Source organism: Apodemus sylvaticus, chromosome 7 (assembly GCF_947179515.1).
Source record: "Apodemus sylvaticus chromosome 7, mApoSyl1.1, whole genome shotgun sequence".
NCBI lineage: Eukaryota > Metazoa > Chordata > Mammalia > Rodentia > Muridae > Apodemus > Apodemus sylvaticus.
This window is the reverse complement of record NC_067478.1, coordinates 82,419,871-82,428,860: the sequence shown is the minus strand read 5'-3', so window position 1 is coordinate 82,428,860 and position 8,990 is coordinate 82,419,871.

Sequence of the window (8,990 nt, the reverse complement as noted above, 5' to 3'; positions counted from 1 at the left end):
CATAGGATCAAACAGTCCGAAGGCTGAAAAGGCCTACCAGTCTCTTCCCCTACCTCCAGTCATCTGTACAGTGTATTGTACTAGAGGACAGATAGTGGGTGCAGGGCCACTGTCCCCTTGCCTCTTGGCACCTCTTAAGGCTGAGCTTATCCAGCTAAAGGAGAGTTTCAGACCTATGTTCTTTCTAACTCTGACATCTAAGATCCTAAACAAAAGGGAGCATTTCACACACACACACACACACACACACACACACACACACATACACTCACACAGATAAACAGGGAAAGCTTTCAAAAATCTCATTCAAATTGTTGCTGAATTTGTCTATTAGCGAGATTTGTTTCTTTGCAAGTGCTAATTGGTCTTGGCATTAATTAATCTGATTTCATTATATTCCCTTTAATTTGTCAAGATATCATTTTGTTATTGGGTGACGGAACACATTGGAGGATTGTTAGATTCCGAATGTATTTTTTTTTCCCTCTTTGAAAGTTCCTGGAGAAAAGTCGTTATCAATTAAGTTAATTTGCATACACATTAGGTTAATCGTTTTAGTTTAGCCAAATTTGTGGAAATTTACATAGCAAATTGACCCTCCACATTTCACTTAAACATATGTAGCACACAGCCTAGTACATTTTGAGTTGCTAATGAAACTGAGGTTATTTTACACGCTTCTTTTAGTAAAAGAGGTCTAATTAGACCAAGTAATTTTTTATTTCATCCGTAATTGCAAAACAAATAAGCTTCTCTGCATTTTCCGTCGGCATCACACGGACAGGGACGTTAATAGGGAAGTCATGTTTTCCTAATTAAGCCCGGTTTGATTCCTGCTCACTGTTGCAACGTCAGCCCTCCACGCTTTCTCCTAGGTGCTCCTCTGCCAGAAGCGCGAAGCCTCCTGGTATACCTATTAATAGAAGGCTCCCCCACACGGAGCCAACCGAATTAAAAAATGTAACTAGGAAGGCAGGGTGGGAATTTTGACAGATTTTTTTTTAAATTTTTTTTTAATGCCAGAGAGGAGAAAGTTGAATTCAAAAGGGAGGGGGAGGGGATCTTGTTTCTTTCCATCAGGGAAAGAAAGGAGAGAAAAATAGCTTTTGTTCTCCCCCAGAAAAGAAGTTGGCATAACACATTGGTGGCATTTCCAAAGTGACTCCAGGGGCTAGCTCATTCAATACTGGAAAGCTGACTGCTGTCTCCGCTCCAGGTCTTCCGAGCGGAGCAGCAGAGAGCTTATAGTATTTTGGGATGATTGTGAAATTTTGGATCTGGGATCTGAGTCTTTGCTGAAACAAGATGGCAGGAAACATCCTGGAGGTTGTGGGTGCTGAAGATGAAGATGTATTACAGGGAGAACCCTGGGAGAGCCCAGTGGAAGCTACGATTTTAACAGTTCTTCCTGACTCTACATCAAGAAGACCTTGACCATGGCTGCCTTAGCTTTGTGTCTTTCTCCTGGTACTCCAGATTTTACAGAGGTATTGAGGATAAAGGAATGGAAGCAGAGAAGGGTTGGGAAGTATAGGACTCAGAAGAGGCTCTGTGCCTTGTATGGAGGCTTGAATTCCAGTCCTGGCTCACCACTGTAAAAAGTGGCCACGAGGCCTCTTTACAACCCTGCACTTTAATACGTGGCTTTGCAGCAGCTACCACCGAAGGGTTGGATACATACTCACTCTTTTTGAATCTGGGTTGTTCTGTGACTTGTTCAGGTCAACAGAATGCCCCATGGTATGTTAGTCCCAAACCTAGTCCTCAAAAGCCCACCTGCTTCTATTCACATTATTGGAATAGACCAGCCTGCTGGATGAAATGGTAGGAGACACGTGGCCCAATTGCCCCTCATGCCAAATTGACAATCACTTGAACCCTAGGAGCAGAGCCACCTCGTTGACCTGCAGGTGGTCACAGATTGCACAAGGGATCCCAGCTGAGTCTAGGCTGAATTCCCAATCTCCAGTTCGTGAGCTAAATAAATGGGGCTGCTTTTAGGTACTAAGTTCTAGAGTTATATACTAAGCAGTGGTAGCTAACTGGATCAGCAACTAGCCAGTCTTGGGATATTCTTGGGAAATACCTCTTTGGGTCCTAGCTTTCGCCTCCTTACCAGTAAAGCTAGATAGCATCCATGTATCTGAGTTTTCTTCCAGCTTCATAAGGTTCCCAGTTACCTAAGAGAGCCAACATTTTCTCAAATTGGACACCAGGCAGCTGGGACAGGGCACTAACACACAAAGGGAAAGAAGTTTATTGGCTTCTCTAGTTGCAGAGAATATATCTGCAGATATATTGCAGAGAATAGACAGTATATCTGTCTGAGGACAGAGACCAGGAACAGGAAACTGTTGGGTTTTACCATGGGATGTGAGGAAGAAGGTAGGCATGTGTACACATGTGGGGTTTGTGAAGAAAGTCACCGAATGTCAGTAGAAAGTGTGTCTTGGGCCCGGAACTTCATCAATGTAGGAGAAAGCCTGCAGGAAACCACAAAGGAGGATGGCCACTGGAAATGTGGTCAGTGGTCTTTTAATGGTCTTTCTTACCTTTGTTTCAATGCCATACATGCAACATGATGTTTAGGACCTCACATACAATACCTGTATTGTATTAACCCATTTACCAGCCAAGAATATGCTAAAGTCACCCTCTTACAAATGGTAAACATGCATACTCTGCACTCTCATCTGCCCTTACAAAGGACAGAAGTGTTGAAAAGGATGGTCAACCCGCTAAGTTGAAAGGAGCCAGGCCACAAAGCATCACATGCTACGTGAATTCATTCAGATGAAAGTCCAGGATAGGGAACCCCATGGAAATATAAAGAAAATTCATGGTCGTTCAGGCCTGAGATTGGGTCATGATAGCTAAGCTATACAGGATATTTTTTGGGGATGACAAAATGTTTGAAAACCTTTTATTTGATGCTTATATAACCATTAAATTATATTGTGCAGCATATGAACTATATCTCAATAAAGCTTCAAAGGTACATTGAGGAATGTGGTGGTTAAGAATGAGAGGTATGGTCTTAGCTCTACCATCATCTTGATGCTTCTGAAAGAAACCAAGCAATGCATGAACTAATGAATGCTCCTCCACGCTGCAAAGAACTCACTCTGATTTAACTCATACATTAATCTTTTTCTCTATATTTTTGTTTTGACACAGGGTCTTCTATAGCCTAAGCTTGCCCCCAGATTTACCATGCAGCAGAGGCTGCCCACAAACTACTGATTTTCTGGTCTCTACTTCCTGGGGATGAGGGCACAGCTGTGAATCACCAAGCTCAGGTATAAAGTTTAATCTGTTGGGGTTTTTTTGCAACATGTTTCTTCTACAGCCACTGTGGGATGGAGTTCCTCTAGAAACATCTGCATGATATGAAGTCCCTGCTGTTGGGCTCAGCTAATGAGTTGGACTCCTAATGTTGTCACAAGCTCAACACAGATCTGAGCACAGCTGCTGTCTTGGGTTTCTGAGGACAAATGTAGTTTGTACTCTGTCCTGCCCATGCCTGCATGTGCTCTGGCCCCACAGTCTCTGCCTGCTGCATTCTCCTTATGCAAGAAGGACCAGTCTCTTCTTTCCCAGGTTCCCTGATGGTAATCCAGAGAGGGGTGGACAGTCACTTGGTCACAGCCATAAATGTCAAGAGCTTAAGCCTGAGACATGACCCTTGACTTGGATGGCTAGGTTTATTCCTGTGATGAGGGAATGACTCAGAGTGGTGGGACAAATGGGAGTTGTGTGTGGATAGGAGCAAGGAGACATGTTCATTTAGGTATCTGAGGTTAAGCTTTGTCTTGGCAAAGAAGATGGGTTTTATTTTGATGGCCTGTCCTGTTCCCTCCCAGCCCTTGTCTGCTGTGTGGTTGCTTTCTATCTGAGGTTTTTGTTGCTGTGAAGAAACACCATGACCCCAGCAACTCTTATAAAGGAAAACATTTGACTAGGCATGGCTTACGATTTCAGAGGTTTGGTCCATTATCATCATGGTGGCAACACGTAGACTTGATGCTAGAGGAGCCAAGACTTCTACATTTTCATCCACAGGCAGCAGGAAGTGAACGGAGAGCCACTAGGTCTGCTTTGAGCTTCTGAGACCTCAAAGCCCACCCCCTAGTGACAAACCTCCTCCAACAAAGGCACACCTACCCTACCAAGGCCACACCTCCTAATAGTGCCAGTCTCTATGGACCCATGGGGGCCATTTTATTAGGACCACCACACTTTCCTTAGCCTATCCAGTACTCCTGCTGTCAGCCCTCAGATACTCACTGTGTCTATTTTCTAAGACTGTCTGCTTTGCAGAGAGGAAGGACCCCCACTCTATATTCATTTTATATCTCCTCACTGCCTAGCAGGCCACTCTGAGTACAGATCCCTATGTGTCGAAGTGAATGAGCAATTTCTGAGCAATAGGGGCTCATCTGCATGAACATGGAATCAGCCTAATGTGACCGAAGTGTGTGTGTGTGTGTGTGTGTGAATGTTGTACCTGTGAGTAGACATATAGCAAGAAGAAGGAGATGCCTCATGAACAGGTGGCTCAGCTAAGGCACGTGACATTCAGGTGTGCCTCTTTCTAAAACACTGCTAGCCAAGAGAACTTGTCTGAGACGGTGTGCTTCCTGCTACAGGTAGAACTTGCTCTATCCAAGTCTAGGGGAGGACTAGATATTGCCTGAAATTTTTCCGTTCACAGCCAGTAGGATAGGGTAAACGTGGATTTGACAGATGAGGGTATCGGTCTCGCCTCTTTCATGATGAGCTGAGAGACACGCGGAGAAGTTTCTGAGCTGTGTGCCTGAGTTTGCACAGCAGTGAGATGAGGTGGGTTAGCTACGCTTTGTAGAGGGTGGAAATTACCAGAGGAAGAAAAGCACGGACTAGTCAGGGGTCATCTCCTACTCCCTACTTGGGTGCTACTTGTCCCTCTGTTGATCTAGGACCCAAGGAGAAAATGGCACTTCTGAATGGGGCTGACAGTTCACCAGGCATGAAAACCTACCCAGTTGTGACTCAGACTTTTGGAGGCACAGATAGAATTAAGGAAATGTTAATGTATTCCTATGGTTTTGCCTCCTGCCCACACAGGCAGAAACAGCGAGGAGGGAGGCTGGAGTGGAAGAGGGGACCAGGAGACAGGGAGATGAGCTGATGGGCTCTGGGAGGGGGAGGATGGATAGGGACTATGGGGTCTCAAGGCTGCCTGCTTGCTGCAGCTGGGCCTGGGAACCCCAGGGGACAGGGAAGGATGTGCTGGCATCTGGTCTCTGCCAAGCGAGTCTGCCGCCCAGAATGTAGCATCAGCTTGGTCACAGGGCTAGAGCAAGCAGGGGCCCTGGGGTGCATGTGTGCCCACGTGGGGGGAACTGCGAAGATAGGGGGATATGAGCCAGATAACCCAAAGCTGTCTGTTTTAGCCTCAGTGATACGGCTTGTCAATGGCAAACAGCCACTTAGAATCAATGTCTTTCCCAAACGAGGCCCCTCAATGTTGTAGGATTAATATGCTCTGTCTATCTGTGCGTTTACGCAGAGAGCTGGCTCCCCAGGGCACAACAGCCAGGATGCTGCCTCAGCATGGAACAAGTCTCCTGGGAGGCTGCTTCCTTCTCCCCTTCCTGCAGGGGCTCTAGGACTGAGCCCCGAGGGGCTGGGATGACTGGCTGCCAGTTTGATGGGTGTGTGTATGTGGCGGTACGTTGACTCATTGCTACTGCTACTTTTCTTTTTGTCACTGAATGCAACGTTTGCAGAGCGCCAACTGGCTTGTCACAATGAGACCCAAAGATGGAGATCCAAAAGGTAAAAGGTGCATAGTCTCATCCCTCAAGTTCACAGGCCACTTGCCATCTAGGCCTAGGACCCTTCCCCAAAGACCCCTCCTCTAGTCCATTTGGGGTGTGGGAGGTACTCAATAAATGTACTGACAGAACAAGATGCTGATAATAATAGCCAATCAAGATTTTGGAATAGTATCTGTTCAATCCAAGTGACCGGGGTTCTCTTGAATACTGCTGGAAATGGAAGGGTGCCTGAATTCTTTTGGAATGGAGGATGTAAGGGTGACTTCCTAGAAGGTATGCATGCAGGTGGCACTGGGGACACTGGAATGTTTGCTTTAAGGAACATTTTTTATTCTTCCTCTTATCTGATACTCTCCCCCCAACTTTCATGCAATATGTCACATGAGGGCTTGGTGCAGAGTTAGTGTCGCTGAATAGTCACTGAGAAGCAACATAAGGAAGGAAGTGCTTGTTTTGACTTTTAACTTGATGGATATAGTCCATAATGGTGGAAGGTCATAAAGTGGGAGAGCTAGGTAGTCGGCTACATTACATCTAAAGATAGGAAGTGGAGAGAAGACCAGAGGGAGAACCAGGCTATACAAGCTCAGGGCCTTCCCCTAGTGACCTACTTCCTCCAGTGAGGGGTTACTCACTCAGGGTTCCACAGCCTTCCAAAAGCAGTGCCAGCAGCTGGGGACCAAAGGTCCTCCATCTATGTGTCTATGTGGGAGACATTTCCTGTTTGAACCACGGTAGCCAGTGACTCCACAAAAGCAACAAAAACAAAAACCAAAACAAACCAAAAACAAAACCTAGGCAGCAAGGGAGTTGAAGGCTGAGGAGGCCCAGCCAGGAGCGTCTGAGCAGGCTGTGGGGATCCTGGGGCAGGATCGTTCCTGCTTCTTTGGGCTGCAAAGCCTTTTGAACATGACTTGCCAGGAAAAGCAACGTCTGTCTCCCACTTCATCTTTCCTCCTCTCGTTCTCAGGTCCAGAATGTTTTAAATGCCAGTCTTCATGGTTTGATGGAGAATTTTACACTAATGCAGAGTATTACCTAGTTAATTTGACTAGAATAGACTGTGATTTTACACGGTGAAGCTGTGGCCTCCTGAGCTAACAGTTCCATTATCGTGGGCTGGGCAGCCTGCTCTCCTGAAATCTGAGAGCTGAGGGTATCAGCAGGTGGGGCTCAGACCACTCAGGGAGGCTAGAAGAAGGAGATGTGGGGACAGGCCCAGGGAAGTGCTAATTCTTCAGGCAGCCATCGGTATTTCCGTTCTTCATGCCAGCCCTTGTTTCTTAAGCTCACTCTCTTCATTCTTCCATTTATTAAACGTTAATCACGGGCCCAAGAGATGTCAGACCCAGTGCTGGGTCCTGGATGAAAAGGTGCTTAAGCTGTAGATGTTATACTTTAAACACTGGGAGCCTTGCCTAGAAAGAGCTGCAAACCGATCAGCTGACCACAGTAAGGCAAGCAGGGATGCAAAAGACCACTGAGGGACTGCAGAGGAGGCTGCGTTATACAGAGGCTACATCAACCTCCTGGGAGGGACCTGACTGACCCTTCAAGGACACCCCGAGGGACCAGCAGCTGTGTACAAGGGAACTGTAATTTAATATTATCCTAAAGAGAAACACCAGGTATGGGCCTTCTTTGGGATTTTGGAAGGAGCGCTAACTTCCTAGTGCTCAGTTCTCAAGTCAATGGAAGGAGAGAGGCAAAACACTGGTTATAGCAGGGACTTCTCGCTCCCTTTCAGAGCCAGGGGAAGCAGCAGAGCTCAGAGGCGACCAGAAAGAAGGACCTCACAAGAAGAAGGGGTGACATCGCACTTTAGAGCCAAAAGGAACACTTGTGATTACAGCTGCGGATGGTGAGGGGGTGGGTCCTGGGGGAGCCCGGCTTGTGTCTTCTGCTTGCTCCTTCCTTGGAGATTTCCAAAGTGGGAGAAGGTGTGATGGGAGCTAAGGGGGACAAGGGCTTGTTGAAGCAATGTGGACCAAGGAAAATAGGTACTAGAATGTAGTGAGTCTGGCAACAAGGTGGAGTGATGTTCTTTCTTTTGCAACTCTCCTCCATTCTGAGGAGCATAGAAAGCCCAGGCGTGCCCTGAATCTGAAACAGCAAAGAAACACGCTGTGAAGAGCTACTGTGGGGCTGTCCAGCAGAGTACACATAAGCTGGAAATATCTCTATTTAGGGGTTGGAGAGAGACTCAGGCAGCGGGCTCGGGTAGCTATGGCTAACCTGTGATGACATTGCCCTCAGTGTCACATAGGGCAGGAATAGCTGAACACACACTAAAGACTGTCTCGTGCGTGTATCCCCTCCACAGAGATGGTCGCCTGGGCAGAGCTACCTGCAGGAAGTGGACCCAGGCTAGACCCACTGGAGGCTGCTGCAGGCGGCCAGGCCATCGTTTACCTACACTGACTCCGGTCCTCTTCCATCCTTGATTTTGTTCCCAGCAACCAGTGGGTTCAGAGCCGGGGAAGTGATTAGAAAGCTGGAGTTCCTGCCCATGAGGCTGTAAGGAGGATTCTCAAAGATGGGCAGACGCCATGAAAAGTGCAGTCCCACTGAATGTAAACTGTGTTCGTTCCCCACTGCCATGATGCATATCTCAAAGGAACATCTTAAAAGGGGGGGGGATATTTGTTTTGGATCACAGGGCTGGGGGTTTCAATCCATGTCTGGCTTGTTCTAGCACTGTCTGTGTCCCTATAGTAAGACAGAGCAACATGGTGACAAGAATACCGGACAGACAAAGCTGTTCACTTATCTGTAGCCAGGAAAAGACACCACTTAAACCACTGCTTCTCAGCTTGTGGGTTGAAACCCATTGGAAAGCAGACATTATTTGCATTAGTTCACATCAGGAGTAAACTTACAGTTATAAAGAAGCAAGGAGAATAATTTTATGCTTGGGAGGGTCACTACAACTTGATATATTAAAGGGTCACAGCATTAGGAAGGTTGAGAACCGCTGACTTAAAGGAATATCCTTAATGGCATAACTCCCCCACCCAGGTCCTGCTTCCCACCATCGCCCAGTAATATTATCCAGTTATGAATCCATGAGTGGATACATGTACTGATAAGGTCGTGACCCTCACGATCCATCCAACCACCTCTCAGTGGTTGAACCCACTAGCTAGGACTAAGCCTGTAATATAGAGG